General features: G+C 38.1%; 1 long non-coding RNA gene and 1 pseudogene across 1 annotated transcript in view; one reads left to right on the top strand and one right to left on the bottom strand.

The window, feature by feature from the left end:
• The window catches only part of LOC110567413 (uncharacterized), a 160950-nt gene that overhangs the window by 109204 nt on the left and 26080 nt on the right, over positions 1-25666 (top strand). The gene's annotated exons all lie outside the window — the stretch shown is intronic.
• LOC105732063 (RNA-binding region-containing protein 3-like) lies at positions 7030-8589 on the bottom strand (annotated as a pseudogene).

Below are 25666 nucleotides of genomic sequence, written 5' to 3' on the forward strand. Positions count from 1 at the left end.
TTTTGAACTGCTTCATTAAAAGTAATTTTGTTTTTCAGAAGGATAACACCCACATTATTCTATTAAAAATTTTAAGAGAAATCTTCAATTAAGAGGTTATTGTTGTCTGAAAGATTTTTCCATAGTTGGTTGGTAGCTGAAAATGTGATCTTCCCAAATTTGAATGGAAATATGACATTCATCATAGTTTAAAATAGATAAATGTCTTGTCTGTTTGAAATGCCAATGAACTTGATATTATTTATCAGATCCTTTGAAAGTGTTGTAATTTTCAGAGAAGGAGAGAATTTTAAAAAGGAGAGAAATGAATCATCAATTCTTCTTGCCTTCAATTGATTGAAAAGTAAATTATACAGAGATATTTATAGAGTCCTTGTCCTATGCAGTATTTTGGCTTCTAAGAGTTGAAAATAAACAAGGGATCATGGGCCTCAACTATAACCCCCTGCAAATCTTCCTTTGAGTTGGTCTAGTGAAAAAGACTATAAATATCTTACCCAGGCCTTGTCCTGATCTCAGTTTAGATACCTGCTTGGTCCACAATGCAACTTGTTAAATGTTTAGATACATAAATGCATTTAAACCACTGACAAAGAAATCTAATTTAAAGTATTAACAAATTCTTTCTATGAAAAATATTTCTAGCAAGTTATTTACCTAATAAATTTTCCTCTAGAGAATTTTTTTAATATGCACAGTACAAAAACACTTGGTTACCAATTTAGAACATGAAAATCACTTTGCAACTGAGGCAATACTGATCTGTATTGCCAGATAGCTTCTCTGTTGTTGTTACATTGTCTTTATGCCAACAAGTTCAAGTGTACCATTAAAAAGTGTCTGTTGACCTGAGATGTTCGTTAGAATCTTTTTTTTTCCCCTAACCTTTTATTTTCCACCCAAAATATATTCTGGGAAACATTAATCCCTAGAAACACTCATCATAAAAGGGCTTCAGGTCAAATAATTCTGTGGAAATCTGAATACTTAATTATATTTGTGATTAAAAAGATCTGTGAGCATGGGAAAGGCTCTGAGAAGCCCTGCATTCTGTTCTGTAAAACAGAAATCTGTTCTGTGTTGGTCAATGTCCTACTTCACAAACTGATTTAACCATGGCACCTCCAAGCCCTTTTTTGGCATCTAACATTTACTTGCTTCCTTCCAAACTAATGTGGTGGGGAGCTTGCTGTGGTAAATATTTATCATTTAAACAGCCTTTGTGAGGTAGCTGTTACCCCTGTTTACAGGTGAAGAAGTGGAGGCTCAGAAGTCAAGTAACCTGCCGAAAGACATGTAACTCTTAAGTGACATAGTTAAGATTTGAGGCTCAAGTCTGAAGCCTATCCTATAATCTGGCAATGTGACCAGAAAATATGAAGAGATAGATTTGTTTGAATATATGGACTACTTCCAACTATGCTTAGCAATTGTATATATTCTGCTTTTCTGTGCATTCTTGCTTAGATTTCTTTTCTCCTTATGTTCACGTCATTGGGGTTTTGTAAGAAAACTACTCTTATTACATACAGTATATTTCCTTAGAAAAAGGTAACTGAATTCCATGTAATACAATAATTAGGACTGGGCTTAAATAGCACATAGAACAGAAAATTTTATAATAAATATATAATGGCATAGAGGCAAGAAAAACATGTACATTACCTCAGAGCTGGGAATGACATTCAGGAAAATATTGTGAATCCATTGAGCAACATGAAATACAGGAATCCATTTGCCTGGACCGACCCAATTAAGCAAATTTCAGAAATATTTAAAAGCTTCAATTTTATATGTAATATTAAAATAGATTATATCGAGAAAAAAGTTTAAATGCATTTAAAGAGTCTTCTCATAGTGAGAAAACTTTTTAATTTGTGTGTAAACACATTATCTATGTATATATCTTTATTCTCTATATATACATGTGTATTTTTGTGGTTAGGAAAGCATGCACATGAATATACAAATATGCATGTATATATGTAACTAATAAAAACAACCTTGTATCTGAATTGTTAAAATATCCATTTTGGTTATTTTAAATGTAATATAATTTTAGATTCCTTTAATAAATGCCAGTGGATAGATTTATTATTATTATTATTATTTTTAATTTCCTGCATCAGATCTAGGTCTTTGATAAATACCACAGACAACCCCAGAACTGTAGGATGGGCTTGACAGTTCTTCAATAAAGGGCTGTGTGGTTTTTTTTGTCAGTGTCTTCCTTCCAGTGACAGCTGCTTTGTTCTTTTCTAGTCAGATTTTCTAGTTAACACATCAAAAGTGTATCTGTGTACACGAAGTACGAAGAAAACAGTTCAAAGAGGTAAGAGATTCACTTTTAACTCTTCACCACATTTTCCCCACACTTGTCACAAAAGATGTTTCATATGGGGGCTTAGGAACAAGGTGAGGAGTTCAGAATGGGGCCCAGGTATGTATGGCTTCTGGTGATTAGCATTTTAGAAGGCCAGTTGCTCAGCCAATGTGCTGAGAGAATCCCAAATTAGTGAGAGCTAATCTAGGATGAAGAATTTAATTTTTTTCATGACAGTCAAGCCTATGCATTTGATTGGATGCAGCCTTTTATATTCAATTCATGTCGAAGGTTGGTTTCTTCTTGCCATACCATGATGACCTGCCATAACAGAAGCTGCCTGCCTCATGCATGTACTCTGGAGATGTTGCTCTCACCTCTGCCAGCAGGAGGAGCTCTTGCACTCATGTGAGAACTGAAGTCAGCCGTGCCTCTGTGCTCAAGCAAATATCCTTGGAGGTGAGACTCCAAGATTGTTTTCGACTGAGGCAACTAAACCTGAATTGGTAGTGAAATGTTAAAACCTCAGGAGAGTATCCTCTAACACCTAGTCTTCTCTTGCGGCTCTCAAGTGTCTGCTGAGTCAGGATGCACTGAGGCAATGACCACGTAGAACAGTGGTCCCCAACCTTTCTAGCACCAGGGACTAGTTTTATGAAAGACAATTTTTCCATGGGCCAGCGGTGTGGGGTGATGGTTTGGGGATGATTCAAGAGCATTACATTTATTATGCACTTCATTTCTATTATGATTACATTATAAGACATAATGAAATAATTATGCAACTCTCCGTTATGTAGTATCAGAGGGTACTCTGAGCTTGTCTTCCTGCAACTAAATGGTCAGCTCCATCTGGGGGTGATGGGAGACAGTGACAGATCATCAGGCATTAGATTCTCATAAGGAGCACACAATCTAGATTCCTTGCATGTGCAATTCACAATAGGGTTTGCACTTCTATGAGAATCTAATGCCACCACTGATCTGATAGGAGGCGGAGCTCAGGTGGTAATGCAAGCCATGGGGAGCAGCTGTAAATACAGATGAAGCTTCACTTGCCAGCTCACCCCCTGCTGTGTGGCCTGGTTCCTAATATGTCACAGATCAGTACTGGTCCCTGACCCGGGAGTTGGGGACCCCTGATGTAGAAGGCAGCATTTCATCTCCTCTCTTCAGTCATACCTAGCATAAGCCCTGAGTAGGGGAATGTGTAGAAAGAACCCTCCGTCAGTTGAAATTGGCCCTCACTGTACTATATCACATGTATGTTTGTAGAGCACCAAGCAAGGCAAAAAAAAAAAAATACACATTTACTTTAAAGAATGTTTACATTTGATCTTTTAATAAAGCATCAGAAGAGTCACCATAAGAAAAATAAAGATTTTGTTGGACATTCTTCAGCTTCCTTTATAGTTGAGCATGGTTTTAAAATTTGAATTATGTAATCTTTTCAGTAACTTGGGGGGCTTTGAAAGTCTTAAGCCGGCCCAAGCAAAAACCAATACACACAGCAAACAAACAAAACAGTGCTGCGTTTCCTGAGCATCCACTGTGTTTCTGGTGCTGCCTTAGGCGTGGAGGAGACAGGACAGTGACAGAGCAGGGACAAAGACTGGTGGCAGACTGCCTGGAGCCAGCTACGTAGCTTTAAGCTCCCATTCTCCCATTTGACGGTGTGGATTCTAAGGATCCCATATGCACAATGTGTTGTTGTGTTTGAAGGGGGGTGTTATGCATGTGAAGCCCTTGGCAGAGTCCAGGCACTTGGCATGAATGTCATAAGAGATGCAGAGGGACAACACCGCTGACCAGGGTCTCCACACACCTGGATATAGTAACAACTATCTATTTGGTGCCAAAAATTATCCTACTGCAGTGTTTCAGTGGGACGTTTACTTTGGAATTAATAGTACGAGGTAAAAAGTTTTAGTCATTGAGGATTTTATTTTCACTAATACTATGCAGTCTACAATCAGGAATGTGATGGTCTTTATAATTTTATATCTCTTTTCTATTAATTTTGCTTTTTTTTTGTAAGACAAAGGCTCTCTGTCACCCAGGCTGGAGTGTAGTGGTATGAGCCTGGCTCACTGAAGCCTTTACCTCCTGATCTCAAGCAATCCTCCTACCTCAGCCTCCTGAGTAGCTGGGACTACAGGCGTGACCATCATGCCCAGCTAATTATTATATATTTTTTTTGTGGAGACGGAGCTTGGGGTTTCACCATGTTGCCCAGGCTGGTCTCAAACTCCTGGGCTCCAGCAATCCACCTGCCTCGTCCTCCCAATTGTTAGGATTACAGGCATGAGCTATTGCACTCAGCCTAATTTTTAATTATTAAAGAAGATAAGAATATAGATATGCTTACTAACAAATATCAAATAACATGAACATTTAAAATAGTAATAATTTAAACTAACATTAACTGTCAATAAGAAAGCACATAGGGGAAAAATACCATTTTTTTAATTCACAATAAAGAGCTGTGAAACAGAACATTTTTCTGTTTCAGGCATGTATTACTTAAATTGTTTCTAGAATAAATAACTTTGAAAGATTACTTTTCTAGGTCTCAAAATAGGATTGTTTTGCAAAATAAGGTTTTTATCCTATAGTGTAACTTTTGCATGTAATGTAACTAATAGCAATGCTTTTCAATTTTTAAACTATCTGACAAATTTTTCCAACCTTACTTTTCTCGAATGTTTTCTCTAATATCTTCTTTTGTACAGCATTTACCTCACCATCTTAGGCCATTCCAAATTGTGGTTTTCGAAGTGAGGAATGCTCTCCTGTGGTTCCCAACTCTCTGGTCTTCAAAATTACCTGAAATACTTAACAATAGTCCCTAACCCTTACCTTATAACTTCTAGATAAATGGTTCCAAGCCCCAGAACCATTCCCAGGGCTTGTTAGAGCACAGATGACTGGGCTATCTACAGACTTCTCATTCAGTGAGGCTGGAGAGGGGGCCCAAGACTCTGCATTTCTACCAAGTTCAAAGATTCTACTGATGCTGCTGGACTGGGGACATGCTTTAGTAACCTTTATACTGGATCATGCCTTGCTGGTAAGCTAGTTTGTTTTGTTTTGTGTTTTTAGAGATGGAGTCTCACTCTGTTGCCTAGAGTGGAGTGGAGTGGTGTGATCTCAGCTCACTGCAACTTCTGCCTCCCAAGCTCAAGTGATTCTTGTGCCTCAGTCTCCTGAGCAGCTGGGATTACAGATGCCTGCCACCACTCCTGGCTAATTTTTGTAGAGACGAGATTTTGCCATGTTGACCAAGCTGGTCTTGAACTCCTGAGCTTAAGTGATCTACTCGCCTCAGCCTCCCTAAGTGCTGGTATTACAGGTGTGAGCCACATGGTAAGCTGATTTAAAGCACACTCCCTCACTCCCCCAGCCCCGATCAGGTGATTATGGTGTTCAGCCAGGCTTGGAAACCAGTGTTCTGGGAATAGCTTCCATGGCTTTCTCACTGCTCACATGTCACCTGGGCAGGGAACTGAGCCAGGGAGTAGAAAGCCTTTAAGGTGTCTTCAAGTTTGTAGGGAAGAGCAGATACTTTCTCAGAGATGTACAGATGTGTTGGGGGCAGGGAGAATGCAGGAAGGTAAAGCCTTCAGGCTTTTGGAGGGCCTCTGACGATTCACTTTCCAGAATCATTTTAAGGTATCAGAATGAAATGGAATCATCACGTGTGAGGATAAATGAGCATCCAGTGCAGCAAGCAGCATAGCGGAATGCAGGGAGTGAGAGCCATTTTCAATGTTGTCGCCTCTGAACAGGATGGGAGGATGCCCGGGAGACAGATTCTAGGTCCAGCTTCCTCTCTGACTAACTGGATACCCTGGGAAAGTCACAATCTCTCCTGGTCTTGTTTCCTGAACATTCTCTTGCCTCTTGGATTGGTCACTGTGATTATTTGATTGCCTTCCAGGTTTTACTTCGTCTTATCCATTTCCGTATCTCTAGCATATAGCACAGGGCCTACTTCACAGAACTTAATAGATTCATGAGGGAAGTTAATGAATATGTTTCTCTTCAACCTTCTATCGGAGTACTTGGCTCAGAGTAGGTATTCTATAAATAACTACCAAAGGAACTGATAAATAAACCTATAAGTCATGGGTGTGACTAATCATAGGTTTTTACATTTGGGAGAGAAATGTATATTTTTAAAAAGCTTGTCCAGTTATTAGGTACTGGGGAATCACATATGCAAAAATTTTCCAAGTGTTCTAATGTTAGTTGATAACATTTTTACCTGACATGTAAGCATTCTTTCATTATTGGACTTAAAATACTGTACGTACCTAAATTGAGAGTCCAATTCACCATGAAATTTGCCTAAAAGCAGGTATAGTAGACATGTTGCATGTGCATTTTACCATAAGAAAGTACTGATTAAAAGAAAGTTTCATACAATTTTTTGAATATAAACACTTGAAGAATTTCTTTGTTATATGGACTCACTTTTTTTTATTAGAAAGAAAATAATTTATTATATTTGAGGAAAGTCACTAAAATACATATAATATAGTTCCAATACGCTAATTTAAAGTCATATAGATTTAATTTTAAAATTCACTTTCAAAGCTGTCATGCACAGATCCATAGTCCAAGTGGTCAATTTCTTCCCCTCAAAGTTGGAAAGCACTTGAAAGATAAGAGATTTAAAAGAAACCTTTATTTTATTAATTTTTTTAACACTTTCATTTTCCTTCCTTAGGATCTTGTTTTGGTCTAGCAGATCGAGCAAACTGAACCACCATGGGTTTTCCAAAAGCACGTATCCATTAGCTTCCTTTAAGGCTTTTTTTGCTCCTGCTTTTTCATTAGGAAGTCCAACAAAAGCTTGTCCTTTCATACGACCTTCTTTCATTAAACATATATCAAGCATGATCTGCTGTGTTTCTGATGAAAAGTCAACATATCTTCCAAAAATATACTTAAGGTCTTTTTCTTGAACATGCTTAGCTAAATTCTTTACATAAATTCTACAGTTTGGTTCACCAGGTTCATAACTTCTGAAAACTGAAAGAGTTTCCATTTCTTCTCTAGAAATTCTGCCCTTTTCCAATTCCCTTCTAGAAATACATTCTGGTGGCATTTCATCAGAGTCTTCTTTAATTTCCTCTGTGATGTTCAAATTAGGTTTGGGGAAGATTTTTCCAAATCCTATATTGGATCCATCAACTTCAGTAGCAGGCAAATCATGATTTTTTTTCCCTCACAATTTTGTTCCTTCTCTAAATCTTTCTTAAATGCAGCTGGCATGTAAGTAGATATATGGAATTCAATTCTTTTGTTACCTACAGGTTGAGATTGGTCAAACACATCTGAAGGTAACAGCACTGGATGTAAGCTGCTGTGTGAAGGACATGAAGGTGTATTCAACATATCCTTTATTTTTCTCTTTTTTTTCCCCACATAGCGCTGCTTTGTTGTTTGGGGTCTTTTGGGCTAAAGATTTGCTAGTTCCATTAGTTTGTTCATTCTCTGTTGGTCCTCATCATCACTGCTTTCATAATCTGATTCTTCACTAGATAACTCCTCATCCTCATCTGGCAAAGGAGGTTCCTCAGGTGGCTGAGGAGATGTGGGTGGAAGAGGTGCATGCAATGCCATATAGTCTTCAAACATGAAAGGTCGCACAGTAATTGGTCCAAAAGGTGTGGGTAAATTCATTTTATTCATAAGATGAAGGGCCTGAACATAGAACTTAGGCACACTTGCCAAAGCATTCACTACATTTGCTAGGATTGTGCTGGAAGATGGTGGGTACATAAACTTGAGGCATGAATTTAAAGGCAAAGTCAGCCCATGGTTTGGTGCAATTCAATTTTCTACTGTTGAATAACCAAGTTCTTTCTTTTCTTTATCATCTTCTATAGGGTAATCAGACATTTTTTTTTTTCCAGAGCCTGAAGTGGGACATGGGGAGTGAACTCAATCTTGCTCTTTTGCAAATTCAAGGACTGAAGTATGACCCAAAAGTTTCAGCTGATGTGGTCTTGTCAATGCTTTATAGCTGCTTTTTCATTAGGGAATGTGGTAAAAGCTGTATGTTTCAGTTACCCCTTTTCTGACAGGATGTGCACCAGCTACACCCAGAAGTACTTCAGCAAGTCCTCTTTCTCCTCAGCGGTCAGCTTAGCTGGCAGGTGCCTCAGCAGAAGGGTTCGGTTGCTCCAAGGTGGGGAAAGTGAGGAGGAGCTTGTGCATGCCCTTGATATCACCAGTGGCTGCTTGGGAGCTGCCATTTTCAAACAAAAATTGGCCCAGAGATGTGTGGGACTCGCTGTTTAATTGTGAAAAGCTGGGCAAGGCTAAAAAGTTAGTTAGTTTTTTTTTTTTTTAAATCTCACTCTGTTGCCCAGGCTGGAGTGGTGCAATGGCGCAGTCTCTGCTCATTGCAACCTCCACCTCCTGGGTTCAAGCGATCCTCCTGTCTCAGCCTCCTAAGTAGCTGGGATTACAAATATGCACCACTACACAGGCTAATTTTTGTATTTTTAATAGAGATGGGGTTTTATCATGTTGACCAGGCTGGTCTCGAACTCCTGACTTCAACTGATCCGCTTGCTTCAGCCTTCCAAAGTGCTGGGATTTATAGAAGTTAGCAGCTACTGTGTCTGGCCAAAATTCAGTTTTTAATCAATAAAATTAAGTGGAATATTTTGAACTGTCCAAGATGGATAGCATATATTATACTTATGTGAATGAATGTTTTAAATTATGACAAAGGCTGTACCACTTAAGAGTGTGGGCTTCTATGTTTGTGAGGAGTTGGTACTTAATCCAAAGCTTCCCAAATAATGATATAAAGTGTCATTGATTTTCATTCCAAAAGGAAAAATATGATGTTTCTATCCATACTTTATCATCACTATTATTATTTTCAACTTTCAGGCTCCTCTTACTACATTATTCCTTCTAGGGAAGACAGTGGTGCCATCCCCAGCAAACAGCAGCCCATGGGTTGCTTATCAGGGTCAGGATCATAAACTGTCAGAACTTAGTGAGTCCCTGGTGCTGGATGGCAGACAAGAGGCCATATGTTTTCATTCTCCACACCTAAACTCCAGGCAGACCAGGGAAGTTGATCATGGTTCCGTTTCCTATCATATTACCAATGAGAAATAGGATCTCATGCCTCCAAAATTTTTTTCATCAATAAAAATAGATGGAAGCTACTGGAATTGATCAGCATCAGCAAGTGGAATGATTCTGCAGTGTGGTTCACCAGGTTTACCAGTTTAGTTTGCCATAACTAAATTAGTCCATGCCCCACATTTTATTTTATTTTTTTGAGACAAAGTCTTGCTCTGTTGCCCAGGCTGGAGTGCAGTGGTGCAATCTTGGCTCACTGCAACCTCTGCCTCCTGGGTTAAAGCTATTCTTGTGCCTCAGCCTCCCAAGTAGCTGGGATTACAGGCATGCACTTCCATGCTTTGGTAATTTTTGTATTTTTAGTAGAGATGAGGTTTCACCATGTTGACCAGGCTGGTCTCTAACTCTTGACGTCAAGTAATCTGCCTGTCTTGGCCTCCCAAATTGCTGGGATTATAGCATAAGCCACCGTGCCCGGCCATGTCCCACATTTTATAAATGATAGTTCATACTCTGGAGTACAAGGATTAGTAAGGACCAGAATGATAAGGTCCCTGGATCAGGCATTTTATGGTTCACATGTTGAATGGAAGGAATAGCCCACAGAAGTTTGTAGGATCAAAGGAAATAGTGTAAAGTGATTTAAACGTATCTGGGGGAGCATCCTTCTTCCTGTCCCCATTTTTCTGGCATTCTTGCCTTCCCGCTGATCCTGATATTTGGAGTGCTGCAGTATGTCACTCCATCTAAGACTGTCTATCCAAGAAGTGCCTCAATTCCCCTTACTCCCTTCCTGAACCAAAACTACCATTTCTCCATCTGAATAGCTGCCAAGAATGTGTATACTACTGCTAAGTTCACCCTGACAGTCCCTGAATGTTCCAATGAATACTAGTCCAACAAGAAAAATAAAAATGAGTTTCAAGGTTAAATATATACTTCACAGACCCTTCTTGGAGATTCCTAACAAATATTAGCTCTGAAAAGTCCGAGGGCAAGAATCCAGTTTAATATTTTAAACCATTTTATATTTTAAAAGGTAGCCTGATAATTCAAAAGACAATGATTGAAATAGGGACTCTCATGATTGGAATAAAGACATTACATGATTAGGGAAGATTTCCCTATCTCTCCTCTTTTAGGAATTTTTTTCTCTTATTTTAGAAACTCTTATTTGAAAGGTTGCCCTTTCCTAGTCATCTTTTTATTGTCTAACTCTTTAAGAAAAGGAACCAATCCTTGGCTATGCTTTGGGGGTGACGTGAGGCTGAGAGGTCCGGACAAGGAATTCTTTTCAATTAGAAGCAAGATAAGAAGCATTTGGGGCATGAAATTAACATTATGGTTTATTACTAATGATGTCTATTAATAACCTTCAGTATCTCCCTTAAACATTTTCGCCTGGTATATCTGGTAGTGCAGGAAAGTGAAAAGTATTAAAAATGTAGAGAATTTATAGCAGTGCAGAAAGTATTATTTCACAAGGTAGGTAAATATAGTAATTTTCAATTCTAAAAACTGCCTTATAAGGTTTATGTAAGCATCAAATGCATATAAATCTTTAAAACCCGGTCTGGTACCAATAAATATTTTCTATTAAAAATAACAGAAGAGAGCAATTTCTTTTCACGTTTGAGACTGGGATTATATGTATCTGGCCTGTGTCTATATCTACTGATTTAATATTTTGATAAAAGTAACTTCTTTTGTAACTGATATGCTTTCGAAGTGGTCAAACTAGTGTGGTGGTCAAATGTGATTGAATTTTCTGTTAAATAATGGACAACATTTATTAAGTAATTACTGTGTTTCAGATTTTACTTTAAGCTTTTTGACATATATTATTTCATTTCGTAACAAACCTTAAAAGACAAACATTGTTATGATTGTACTCATTTCCCAGATGAGGACATTGATGTTTAAGCAAAACTCAGTAAACATCAGATAAATAGCAATTGGTGGAAAACATTTGAGCATCTTTTAAAATGAATGAGTGACAGTATACTTTTGAAATGGAAACAACATTAAGGATGACCTATTTTAACTATATCTTTCATAAATAAGAGTAATGAGGCCTACAAAGGGATTCAATCTTCTTCTTGATGACCCAGCTGGTAGTCAGACTCAGAGTTTTCATCCAGCATGTACATTTTATTCAATGATCCTGGGACTGCTTATAGATTATAGATATGAAACTAACCCTAATTAAACATATCTCTGAGCTAGTTGCAGCAGATTGTATTTTCCATAATGAATGAATCTATATCTATAGCTATATATTCCATCCCACATTCTCTTTTTAAAATATGATGTGGACACTGTTCTATCAAGAGATAGGGTCCTTGTTCTCCCACTTTGAAAATGGTTAGACTTCATTTTATTTTATTTTAAAAGATTATTTACTTAATGTTATATATTTAAGCTGTACAACATGGTGTTTCAATATTCTTTATATACATACTGAAATGATTACTATACTAGAGCAAATTGACACATCCGTTATGTCAGAGAGTAACCCTTTGTGTGTGTGTGTGTGTGTGTGTGCACGCACGCGCGTCTGGTAACAGCCCCTCTAATCGAGGGAATGGCAATATACACCTGTTTGAATTTTCGAACTGTGGTGAAACAGTGATGACAGTCTGGCTCCCATGCCCCCTCTTTATGAATAGGGCTGTTCTTAGCAGGGAGTCTATGCCTGTCCCACCATTGAATGTTGAATGTTTCCAGAAATATATATATAACTTGTCTCATTGATTAACAGTCTTATGATGGAGAAGAATATAGTTGAGCAGCTATAAGTCAAATAATTGCAACTGAGGAGCCACATATGTACCTGGACCTGAGCTGACTGTGGTGACAAGATAGTGGACTTTCAGCTGATTCTGCAATAGGACTTGAAGGTTTCAAGAGAGGAATGGTATATTTTCCATGTGCTAGGGTTGTGAATTATTGTGGCCAGAAGCAAACTGTGGCAGATGGCATTTCCAAAGTTGGCCATACAAATATACATCCCATGCTGCATGCTATTCTTACAACGTGATAATGACATTTCTTTGTTCCCTCTGCTTGAAACTGGATGTATCTTGGTAACTGTCCTGAGCTATAGAATGCAATGGAGGTAACACTGGGTGACTTCTGAAGTTAGTACGTCAAAGGTGATGTGGCTTTGCTTGGCCCTCACTCCCGCTTAGGATGCACACCTGTGGAACCCAGTTATCATGTTTTGAGGAAGCCAGATGAACATGTTCTAGCCAATAGCTTCAACTAGATTCTCAGCCAAGAGCTACCAAAACTGTGTGAGTGGATGAACTTTTAGATGAGATCAAGCCCTCACTCTTCAAGGACTCTAAAGACTTCCAAGATTTTAAGGCCCCAATCTCAGGCCTCAGATATCATGGAGCATAGACATGCTATTCTGTCTGTGCTCTGTCCAAGTTCCTGACTTACAGAATCTGTGAGTACAATAACTGGTTGTTTTATGCTACTATGTTTTGGGATAGCTTATTACTCAACTATATTAAATAAAACTCTGGTCAGTTAAGAATGATCTTGAATGCCCAAATAAGTATATAACCATTGTTTGGTTACCACTGGTATAAAGTAGGGTGCTTTTAACTGCAAGTAGCAGAAACTTGACTCAAGCCAGTTTTAAAAATAGAAGATGTATTATCTCACTTAACAGAGCCCAGACGTCAGGCAAGCTTTAAATCTGGTATTCTAAATGGCTTAGTGATATCATTGAGGAACTGAGACTCTGAATTCATAGAGCATTCTCAGGATAGCATTAGTTCAATCTAAAACCAGGATGCTTTTGAAAGTTGCAAGCTTCCTATATAGTCACAATTATGTCTAGAACAAGAGGCTTCTGTGATTCTCTCTTATGAGTAGGAAATTTGCTTAGAAGAAACCCCCCACCCCATGAGGTTTTCCCTGCTATCTTATTGTCAGCTGAAAATTCTTATTTACTAGACTATGAAATGACCATGATTGGCTCAGCCAGTTGTCTGGGGCAGGGTGAATACTGGGAAGTTACCTTCATGTTCATTATTTCCTTCTTTATGTATCTTATTCCAGTCATGAACAGGAAGAACAGAGTTTGGGTAATGCAAGGTAATAGAATTTGCAATTTAGATAAATAGAAAGAGGGTCTCGCTCTGTTGCTGGAGTGCAGTGGCATGATCATGGCTCATTGCAGCCTCAACCTCCTGAACTCAAATGATTTTCCCACCTCAGCCTCCTGAGGAGCTGGGACTATAGGCATGCCCCACACCACCCAGCTAATTTTTTGATTTTTCAGTAGAGACAGGGTCTCGCTAAATTGCTGCTCTTGAACTCCTGAGCCCAATTGATCCACCCATCTCAGCCTCCCAAAGTTTTGGAATTACAGTCTTGAGATGCTATGTGTGGTCAGGATTTGCAATTCTTGACCATGCTTACAAGTAGTCTCCTTATAATCAGATCTAGAGAATAAATAGGAGATGATATTGAGAAATAAAAATAAAATTCTGAGCTCCTCAACTGACTGAAAGGATCCTCTCTTGGCCCAGGGGATCCCAGAGAAACCTTAAAAACAGTTTTTAGCCATGGCAGGGTGGCAAGTCAGACACATCTCATTTTATCCTCACCCTTCCTAACCAACATTAGGCTTTCTTCCCTAAGGGTTAAACAAAACCAGTTCTTTTGAAAGACTGGGTCCTCCACTGATATCAGCTGCCTGGTGCTGCCCCTCCCTTTTGTGACTTCAAAACAGCAGCCAACCAGCATTTCTTCCTGTTAAGAGACCGTTGACCATGGGGTGGTTCTGGACAGTCTTTGAAGAGGGCGTATGTGTCCTCTGCTTCACGTTTGGATGTATAGAGCCTAATTGTAATACGTTTAAATGTTAAGTCTCCATCCCAAAGTGAACATGAGATACATGTTGTGTACATGTTAGCCTACTACATATGCCCATGCCTCCCCTTCACGAATGTTCGCAGCTCCTCCTGTAACCTGTAGGGTATGTATATTTGGCCACACCTTTCAACATATATCCTTATCATAGTCTTCCCAACCTCAAGGTGCCTGTTTCTGGCTTCTGGCAGGAGTCTACATTTTCCAGCCTGTCAGAATAACCATCCTGCAGTCTACAACCCTTTATGGTAAATAAAACACTCCTTTCCAAATGTATTAACCTTGGGCTGGGTGCAGTGGTTCATGCCTAAAATCCCAGCACTTTGGGAGGCTGAGGCAGGTGGATCTCTTGAGCTCAGGAGTTCAAGATCAGCCTGGGCAATATGGTGAGACCCTGTTCCTAAAACGACAAACAACAACAAAACCCAACAATTTATGAACCTTGTCATTCTTTAGTTGACAATGTGCAATGTTCGAAATTTCTTTAAAGATGAGCTTTGTAAGGCAGATCTTATAAAGGCAAATGTACATTCTCATCTCTGACTTTGACATGAGCATTTGCTACCAAGTGAATGGTGTCTGTTAATGGTCTTACCTTGAATAATTGAGAGAAACAAGTATATAGGGCACTGTGATATTGTGATTATAATATGATATGATAAGAAATATATCCTTGCAATTCCCATTTTCTGGCACACAGCTTCTAAAACCCCTGGAATCTCTGAAGTGATATGTCTTTTTACATGCTAGTGAGAAGACTGATGACTGGTGGCCCCTAGATAGTCTCAGGGTGGGGGCCAGTTTCTAGGGGAACCGATCTTGTGATTAGAGAGTTGTAACTCTCAGCCCCACTTCCTGACTGAAGGTTGAGTTGACCAATGGCTAATGATTTAATCAATCAAGGCTGTGTAAGGAAGCCTTTATAAAAACCCAAAAGGACAGGGTTCAGAGAGCTTCCAAGCTGCTGAACACATGCAGGCTGACCTGCCGGAAAAGGCATGGACACTGCCCTGTCCCCCATGTCTTGCCCTAATCATCTCTTCTGTTTGACTGTTTCTGAGTTGCATCCTTATCCTTTTATAATAGATCATAAATGTAAGTAACATATTTCCTGGAGTTCAAATGACAAATGACTGAACCCAAGGGGAGGTTATAGGACCCTTCAATTTATAGCTGGCCAGTTAGAAGCACAGGTCCCATTCTGGGGCTTGTGATTGGTATCTGAAGGGCGGGCAGTCTTCTGGGACTGAGCTCTTAACCTGTTGGGTCTGATACCATCTCCACATAGATAATGTCAAAATTGACTTAAATTGTAGGGCACAACTGAGTTAAGTTTTAGGCAGTTGGTGTCTGTCAAAGAATTGATGTGTACTGGGTGAATGTGAGTAAAAAGAGGAAAAAACAGTTGTTTTTTTCTTTACTCAGTCATAAATATATAATCCACATGTTAATTAATTTTCTGAGGTATAGCAGGTAAGAATCTAGGCTTTGGGCTCAGACCAAGATGAGGTTCCTCATCTGTAAAGTGAAGATAATATTTTTGACCTTGCTAGGTGGTTGTAAGATTAAATGAAATGGGCCAGGCACAGTGTCTACACTGTAATCCCAGCACTTTGGAAGGCTGAAGTTGGCAGATCATGAGGTCAGGAGTTTGAGACCAGCCTGCCCAACACGGTGAAACCCTGTCTCTACTAAAAAGACAAAAAAAGTTAGCTGGGTTGGTGGTGGGCATCTGGAATCCCAGCTACTCAGGAGGCTGAGGCAGGAGAATCATTTGAACCCAGGAGGCAGAGGTTGCAGAGAGCTGAGATGAGATCACGCCATTGCATTCCAGCCTGGACAACAGGGCGAGATTCTATCTCAAAAAAAAAAAAAAGAAAACAATGATTAATGAAATGATGTATGGAAGAAGTGTGTGCCCAGTAGTGTGCCTGATACGTAGAAAGTACTCAATAAATGACTATTTTTACCGTTTTATTTTTTTTAATAAAAAGTACTCATTATGACCTACAAATTGGAGAAAAGTTTTAAGTACCTACTACATGGAGGTATCCTTGCATTTCAAGTATTTTTGTTGACTACAGTTGGAATCATACAATATTTGCCAACCAGATAAAGTATTTCCCAATGGATATATAATGAAAGTAGCAAATGAATAAAGTGTAAACATATGATTTAACTTGCATGCTTTACATACAAACATAGTTATATTCAGCATAAGACACAACTAAGGTATTTCATTCTTTAAATGTATATGACCTAACAATATATTACAGTATATAATTTAATCTCAGTAAAATAGAAAAGCATTTTTATGACATATTTCTAATTCTTTGTTATTTTATTACTTATACATATGATACATATTTATTTCTAAAACAAATATATCTCTTTGGCCACCTATTTTATTTTCTTAGGATACAAGCAGTACATTACTCATGAATGGCAGTGTGTGTCAGTTATTTATCTTTCCAAAGTATCTAAAAGTGAATGAAGCTTGAATTGGGCAAGGAAGTATCATAAATTAAAAAGTGAATCTCTAAGAAAAACTGGAAAAAGGTTTGAATAAAATTAAAGTACATTTTGCCATAAAATGTAACTGTCAAAGTGGCATGAACCCAAATATGAATTAGAATTGAATTGAATTTGTATTTTTATCTGCACTGAAGAATCATTTTGAAATCATTGATCTTGGCCAGCTTAAATCTTTATTTTTCTGATAACATGTCAATCAAGTATAAAGGTGGTGAGAGACAATTTAAGCCTGTGCATTTATTTGTCAATAAAACGTGTACTCTATTGGTTCTTTCTCAGTTGCATTGTTTTATCATGTCAATATTTCATAAGATTATATGACTGACTAATGGGATAGCTATTACCACTGTTGATGTACTTTGAAAATAGCAATCTATATTTTATGGACCAGAAAGAGACAAAATCTGTACCTTTGACCTTGTTGAGCATAAAAGTAAGTTAATGTAAATGAAATTTATCTCTTATTTCACCTATTCACAATTAGCTTTTTATTGCCTCAGGAATAAACATTAGAATGGGTAACTTATTCTTTTTGGGTTTGTAAGAATGACTTATGAATCTCAAATAAAATTCTTCAAAAGGCAATTTAGGGAACAGAGATACCTTAATGCAAGCCAGAAAAAACAGAAAATGGGCATTTTTGCATAAGTCTTTTTCTCATTAAAGTGATTGATGCATTTTTTTTGTGGACATCAAAGATAAAAACACATAAGCCAAAGGAAAGCAATTATGTTCAATCTAAATATCCAGAGATACCCATTGTTAATATCAGTGCATATCCTTCTAGTCTTTTTTCCATACATACAATTCCTTTTCCCAAACTATTTTCTATACATTACATAATAACCTTATATTTTACCAAATGAAATTCTGTATTTTCTGTTATGTATACACATTGACAAGAAACTAATAAGCTAAAGCAGTTCATTTTTACAATACAATTATACAGTTTTTCTCCATCTAATGCCTCCCTTCTTGTATTTAAATCACTTGGGCATGTGGCTTATGCAGCTAGGTAATTTGCTTTTGTAAAATACCCTGGGTTCTCTAAGTGTTTTTTTGTTTGTTTGTTTGTTTGTTTGTTTTGCAGTCATTTGTCAGTTGTTGTAGTTAAGTCATAGTTTAAATATACTTTCAATATAATGTAAAGGTTTTTTCCTGCAATACATCTTCACACAAAATTGGAATGTTTTAACCAAATTTTTATTTGTAAAACATGGTTACTTGTTATACTTAAGGCCACACCCATAGCTTTCTTGGTGAATATGTTTGGGCAACGTGTGTAGTAGTCAGCTTCCAAGATGGTGCCCAGTAATTCTTACTTCCTGGTATTCACACCCTCGTGTAGTCCCCTCCCACTCTGAATAGAACTGAGCCATTCACCAACAAATTATCGTGGATGTGTGACTCCCAACGCTAGGCTATGAAAGGCATTATAGCTTGCTTCTACCTTCCTTTCTTTTGTACCCTCATCCTGGGGAAAGCCAGCTGCTATGGCATGAGTACATTGAGTGGATCTATGGAGGGGTCCATGTGTCAAGGAACTGAGGCCTTTGCCAATAGCCATCTGAGTGAACTACTTGGAAATGAATCCTCTGACCCCAGTCAAGCCTTCAAATGATTGCAGCCCTGGCTGACAGCTTGTCTGCGCCTCTTGAGACTGTGAGCCAGAACCAACAGCTGAACTGCTCCTGAATTCTTGATGTACAGAAACTGTGTGAGATAGTAAATGTTTACTTTTTGCTTAAGGGCTTTAAATTTTGGGTAGTAATTTGCCATGCAGTAATAGATAGCTGGTGTAAACTGAAAGTGAAGACAGCTATTAGGGATTTTCTGAAATAAAAATAGCTTAAGAGAATACTATATTTCATCAAGAGCCCAGATAAGGTTTAACTATTTGTACTTACTAATGCAAAGTGTAGAATTTGAAGGGCAACAATATTTTTAATTTAAGACATTTTATGTCATTGAAGTTTTGTTTTGATGTAAGTTTTTCTCCTTAATTCTTTTTTTTTTTTTGAGATGGAGTCTTGCTCTGTCACCAAGCTGAGGTGCAGTGGCGTGATCTTGGCTCACTGCAAACTCCACCCCCTGAGTTCAGGCTTTTCTCCTGCCTCAGCCTCCCAAATAGCCAGGACTATATGTGCACACCACTACGCCCAGCTAATTTTTGTATTTTAGTAGAGATGGGGTTTCACTGTGTTGGCCAGGATAGTCTCGATCTCTTGACCTCATGATCCACCTGCCTTGGCTTCCCAAAGTGCTGGTATTATAGGCATGAGCCACCATACCCGGCCTCTCATTAGTTTTTATAGTTATGATCAACAGAAAACATATTCAAATGAAATACACAATAATATCAACAATTCAATGATAGAGTCTTGATGTGTATATGATAAAGCTTTTTCTTGAAATTTATGTACCTTTTATTTTATCAAAATATTATGAGTCATATGTAGTTGCTGTGATCCAGGAAACCCATAGACACAAAAGCAAAAGCTACAGATTTTCCTTTTTTGTCTCCAATCTTATATCCAATGGTAACAGATTCGATAAACAGTTTGGTGTGCATCCTTCCATAATCCTTTGGTAATACAGAATTAGGTAAACATATAAACAAAATAATTTCATCTTTTTTTACAAACGTGAAATCATGCTCTATATACTACTCTGCAATATATTGTTTAGAGAAAGTATGTATAGTACAGATAGGTCTAATTAATTTTAAAGTAACTCTGATAATTTATAGCAGGGGTTAGCAAACTATGGCTTATGGGCTAAATTTGTCCTATTTTTATATGGTTTATGAGCTAAGAATGGTGTTTACATTTTTGAATGACTGGGGAAAAATGAGAAGAATAGTATTTCTTGATGTGAAAGTTATATGAAACTGAAATCACAGTGTCCATACAAAAAGTCTTATTGAGACACAGTCATGTTCATTTTTTTACATATTGTCTCAACTCATTCGAGTAGTTTCAACAGGAACCTTGCAAAACCTAAAATATTTCCTTTCTGGCTCTTCACAGAAAAGTTTGCCAATTCCCAGTCAACACTTGCACTGTCCAGTGGAAATACAATGCAAACCACAAATGTAATTGTAAGTTTTCTAATGGCCACAGTTTTTAAAAGTAAAAGAAATAGGAATAATTAATTTTAACATTTTATGTTTTCGTTAACTTGAACATATCATTTTTTTCAAAATGATGATAACTTATTTTTTAGCATAAGTCTCTAATATCCAGTATAGAATTTACACTTCTAGCACATCTGGGATAGCCACATTTCAGATGTGACTAGTGACTACTGTATTGGGCAGTGTAGTTCTGAAGTGCAGATACATTACACTTCTTTAATATATAGCTTGCTAAGATACATTCATGTTGTTCCGAGTTGCTATTGTCATTATTAGCACTGCTAAAATATTATCCTAATAAATATTTACCTCTAAGAAATACAGAGTCCCAGAAGAGGAGTTGCTCAATAAAAGATGTGCACTGTTAATTTTAATAGATATAAGAAATTTGTTTTGGGAATAAGATTCAGATGTAAAATCATGCTGGTTGTAGACTGTCACAGAATCTTGTTTGTTTTGTGTTCTCTATAGAAGAAATAACATTTTCATTCGCACTTTAAAATATGTATTAAATGGAGTCCCCTTTTTTGTTGTTTGTTTAGTAACTGACTTGGTCTGTGCTGGATGCTATAATAAAGATAACGTAAAACTCGGCAACATATAAACAACAGAAATTTGTTTCTCACAGTTCTGGAGGCTCGGAAGTCCAAGATAAAGGCACTGGCAGATTCAGAGGCCCACTTCCTAGATGGCTATTTTTTCCCTGTAACTTCACATGGCAGAAAGGGTGAGGGACATCTCTGGAGTTTTTTTTATAATCACATCCATGAAGGTTTTGCCCTTATGTCCTAATCACTTACCAAAGGCTCTACTTTTTTATATCCTTACTTAGGTGGCTAGAAGTTTAATACATGAAGTTATGGGGGGACATAAATATTCAGTCCATTGCATTCTGCTTTTGTTCCCCCAAATTCATGTCTTTCTCATCCACAAGATACATTCAGTTCATGTCAATAGCCCCCAAAGTTGTATTTCATTCTAGCATCAACTTAAATGTTTAAAGTCCAAAGTCTTATCTAAATATCATCTAAATTAGATATGAGTGAGACTCAAGGTATGATTCATTCTGAATCATATTGCTCTTCGGCTGTGAATCTGTGAAATCAAACATATTATGTGCCTCCAAAATATAATGGTGAGAGAACAAACAACATTAAACCTAGAGTCTTTTTAATTAAAAATTTTTTTAGAGACAGGTCTCACTCTGTCACCCAGGCTGGAGTGACATGGTGCCATCATAACTCACTGTAATCTCAAATTCCTAGGCTCAAGTGACCCTCCTGCTTTATTTGAAATTGTATATATTAATAAATTTTTATATGTCTTCATTACAGAACTACCCTGTCCAATACAGTAATCACTAACAACACTTGAAATGTGACTATTACAGATGCACTATATGTATAAAATTGACACTGTGTATCAGAGACTTAGTATGAAAAATAAAATCTGAATAGCCAGGACTACAGACACATGACACCACACCCTAGCTAACGTTTAATTTTTTTGTAGAGATAGGGTCTTGCTATATTGTCCAGGCTGGTCTTGAACTCCTGGCCTCAAGTTATTCTCCCACCTTGGCTTCCTAAGGTGGTGAGATTACAGGCATGAGTTACCACACCCAGCCAAATCTTAAGTCTTGAGAATAATTTTCTTGGGCTTCATGCTCTGCACTCCAGAACCACTGGGGCAGTGGTCCTGTCTTCAGGACCTACTATGGTTGCAGCCCCATGCCTATGACTCTGGGTAGTCCTACCCCCGTGGCTTTGCTGGGCATTGTCCTCATTGGGGCTCCTTGCAATGGCTTTTCCTCACAGGGAGCCTTCTGCCTGGGTCCTGTGGCTCTTGGGCATAATTTGAACTCTAGGTGGAGGCAGCCATGCCTCTATAGCGTTGAGACTCATACCTGGAGTGACTGAGAAGCATGGTTACGGAGTTTGGGGGAAGGAAGCCCATGATATGATGTGCTGAACAGTAGTGGCTCCTCATTTGAAATTGCTCTGCTCCCTAGGTGTTTGAATTCTTGCCCTGTGATTAGAAGTGTAACCTTGATGTTCTTCAAAATGTCTTTGGGATCATTCTCCCTTTGTATTGGACAATAGAGTGTGCAATACATCTTATTTGGATGTCTATTTAGGTGACTGACTAATCTCCCCATTTTCATGATGAATAGCACCTGGCTCCCATTGAGACAGCTGATCCATGCTAATTTCCTTATCAAATTTGGCCACACCCTTCATGTTCTCTTCCATATAGACTTTCTCTTTTTTTTTCCTAATATAGATAGGCTGAGAATTGTCTAAATTTTTAAGTTCTACTTCCCTTTTGATTAATAATTATTCTGTAAGTCATTTCTCTCCTCTCACACTTTCTAAGAAGCAGTCAAGAGAAGCCAACTGCACTTTCAACAATGTTTAAAACTTTCCTCAGCCAACAAGTCCTTCTTGATTCTGAAGTGGATTAGGTGCCACTGTTACTGCTCAAGTGTGTTGAATTCAGAATCATGCCAGGCATGGGACTGGAAGATGAGTGAAAGATGCTGACCAGGTCCAGAGATCCCAAGAAGGAGGAAGGGCATGAGAAGGAATTACTGGATCCCCTAACAACAGGAAGAGAGCAATGCAAGCAGCTGGAGAAATGTGTAAAGGCCAGGAGCAGCTAGAGCTCTGTGACAAGCATGTATCCTCCCAGCCACTATATATATGTGATTTATTATGGAAATTAGCTTATACAATCATAAGGCTGAGAAGTTCCATGACCTGCCATCTGCAAGCTACAGGCCCATAGAAGTCAATGGTGTAAATCCCAGTTTGAGTCTGAGGGTCTGAGAACCAGGAGTACCAGTTCCCAAGGGCAAGAGAAGATGGATGTCCCAGCTCCAACAAAGACAGCAAATTTGCCTTTCCCCCAGCATTTTGTTCTTTTTGGGCCCTCAACAGATTGGATGATGCCCACCTATGTTGATGGGAGTGATCTTTACTCATTCTACTGATTCAAATGCTAATGTCTTCTGGAAACACTCTCATAGGCTCCCCCAAAAATAATATTTACCTGCCACCATTCATCCCTTATTAGTTCAGTCAAGTTGACACATAAATTTAACTATCACAGTAACCAATTTCAGTAGTAAAAATAGTGTATGTTTTTAAATGCCTTACATTTCCTAAACAGTTTCAAACATATTATTTCCCAAGATGTTTTGGCAAATTCATGTAGGATTTTTTTTTGTTTTTTCTCATTTTATAGCTGAAGAGACTGAAACTCAGGGATGTTAGGTGACCTCCCTGAAGACACTACACAGCTAAAAAGTTAGAGTCAGGAGGCAGGATAAGTTCTGCATTAGAGTAAGATGTCCTTCCTAGTACCATGTTGCTTGTCTAGTTCATTTGTTAATCTATTAAAAAAGCAAACATACTAAAAGAACGTTCAACATCACTAATGATCAGGGAAATGTAAATCAAAACCACAATGTGATACCACCTTACACCTGCAAGAATGGCCATAACCAAAAAATTAAAAAATAATACATGTTGGTATGGATGTGGTGAACAAGGAACACTTCTACACTGCTGGTGGGAATGTAAACCATTACAACCACTATGGAAAACAGTGTGGAGTTTCCCTAAAGAATTAAAAGTAGAACTACTATTTCATCCAGCAATCCCACTACTGGATATCTACCCAGAGGAAAATAAGTCATTACACAAAAAAGATAGTTGCATGTGCATGTTTATGACAGCACAATTCACAATTGCAAAAATGTGGATCCAACCCAAATGGCCATCAATCAAGGAGTGAATAAAGAAATTGTGGTATATACATACAATGGAATACTACTCAGCCACAAAAAAGAATCAATTAATGGCATTTGCAGTGATCTGGATGAGACTGGAGACTATCATTCTAAGTGAAGTAACTCAGGAATGGAAAAGTAAATGTCAGATGTTCTCACTCATAAGTGGGAGCTAAGTTATGAGGATGCAAAGGCATAAGAATGACACAATGGACTTTGGGGACTCAGGGGGAAAGGGTGGGAAGGGGTGAGGGATAAAAGACTACAAATTGGGTGCAGTGTATACTGCTCAGGTGACAGGTGTACCAAAATCTCACAAATCACCACTAAATTACTTACTCATGTAACCAAACACCACCAGTTTCTCAATAACCTATGGAAAAAAAATCTGACAAAAAATTAAAAATAAAATTTATTGATTCCTTCAGTCAAAGAAAAATCTTGGCATCTGTTGTGTGGGAAGCACTATACTCATTCTTGGGGATTCAGTAGTGAATAAGACCAGTGAGTTCCTGCCCCAGCCAAATCCTGAGGGATATAAAAGGTGGCAAATCTGTGAAGCACCCGTAGAAAAGAAACATAATTCAATTGCTTTAAGCATACTTGAGTCCCTATTTCACAGAGAAGAAGCCCTTCATCTCATTAGAGGGATTGTGATCAAGTGATGATAAAAAGAGACAAGGACTCAGAATGATCTCAGTTTGCCTTCGGAATGAACCACTTAAAGCCTCAAGCAGTTTAAATCATTGAGACATTTAGCTACTTTCAGGGATGCATGATCAGATATATTTATGGGATTTTAGAATTTTTTACTTGTTGCTTGACCATTGGCTTTCCCAACTCCAAGCCCAATCAGCTAAGATAATGGTCAAATGCAAGTATAGTTCTTGTGCTATATTAGAAAGTAACATAATTTCTCCATGTGATGAAACATCTGGGCTTGGAATTCTAATGTAAAACATCAGTCTTTCAACTGGCACTAGGAGAATTAAAGGCTTGAATTTTAGTAAAAGTAAAAGCAATACACATGAGACTTAGAACTGTCTCCCCCATAAGAAGAATCAGGGTTTATGTGTGAATGTGTGTATGCGTGTGTGTAATGGCCAGTGAAGGTGGAATTATTTCAATTATAAAATGCCCAATAAGAATTTTTTATTTTGTGTACCCATTCTCAATGCTTTCAATTGTCTGGCCATCACTTGCCCTCCCAATCTACTCTCTATTCTTCTCCACCCTGTTCCTGGCTCCAGGAGGTTCACCTTTGTGGGTCAGTCAATCACATCCTGTTGGGTTTGGCCACTGGGGGTTACCAGCAGAGAGTAAGAAGATGGAAGAAGAGTGAAGTAACACTCTAGCAGTTTGCTGGGTGAGGGTAGAGGGTGTTCTCCTCTTCAACTACAGCTGCTTTGGAAATCATTCCTTCCCTGTAGCCCTTCAAGTCAAAGAGTGAGCACCCTGCAGTTGCTAGCATTGGTGCGTCTCACCATTCTTTTGCTGATTTCCCTGAACCCTGACCACATCTTTGTAAATAATTTCTTTTCAACTCCTCTCAACATTCCTTTGATGTGGCAACTATTTTCTGCTGTCCTGCCAGGACAGTATATAATACATCTCTTTCTGTGAGAAGTTATTGTTTACTATTATTTGTAGACCTTTATAAGTACGTAAGTGGCAGACCATCTTTATGACTCTTGGTAATCATTTTTGAAAACGACTTTGGATTCCTATCAAAGTACACTTAGATATTTTTAAGCTGCTAGAGTATGCATTGTATGCTAAGTATGCATTTAAAAACAGCTTTCCTTGGCAAAAGAACTCCTCAAAAAATATTTGGAAAGGGCAATGACCTTTTGTAAAGACATTCCATTTAAAT

This window comes from Aotus nancymaae, unplaced genomic scaffold (genome assembly GCF_030222135.1).
Source record: "Aotus nancymaae isolate 86718 unplaced genomic scaffold, 86718_ANA_hifiasm-v0.15.2.pri h1tg000046l, whole genome shotgun sequence".
Classification (NCBI taxonomy): Eukaryota; Metazoa; Chordata; class Mammalia; order Primates; family Aotidae; genus Aotus; species Aotus nancymaae.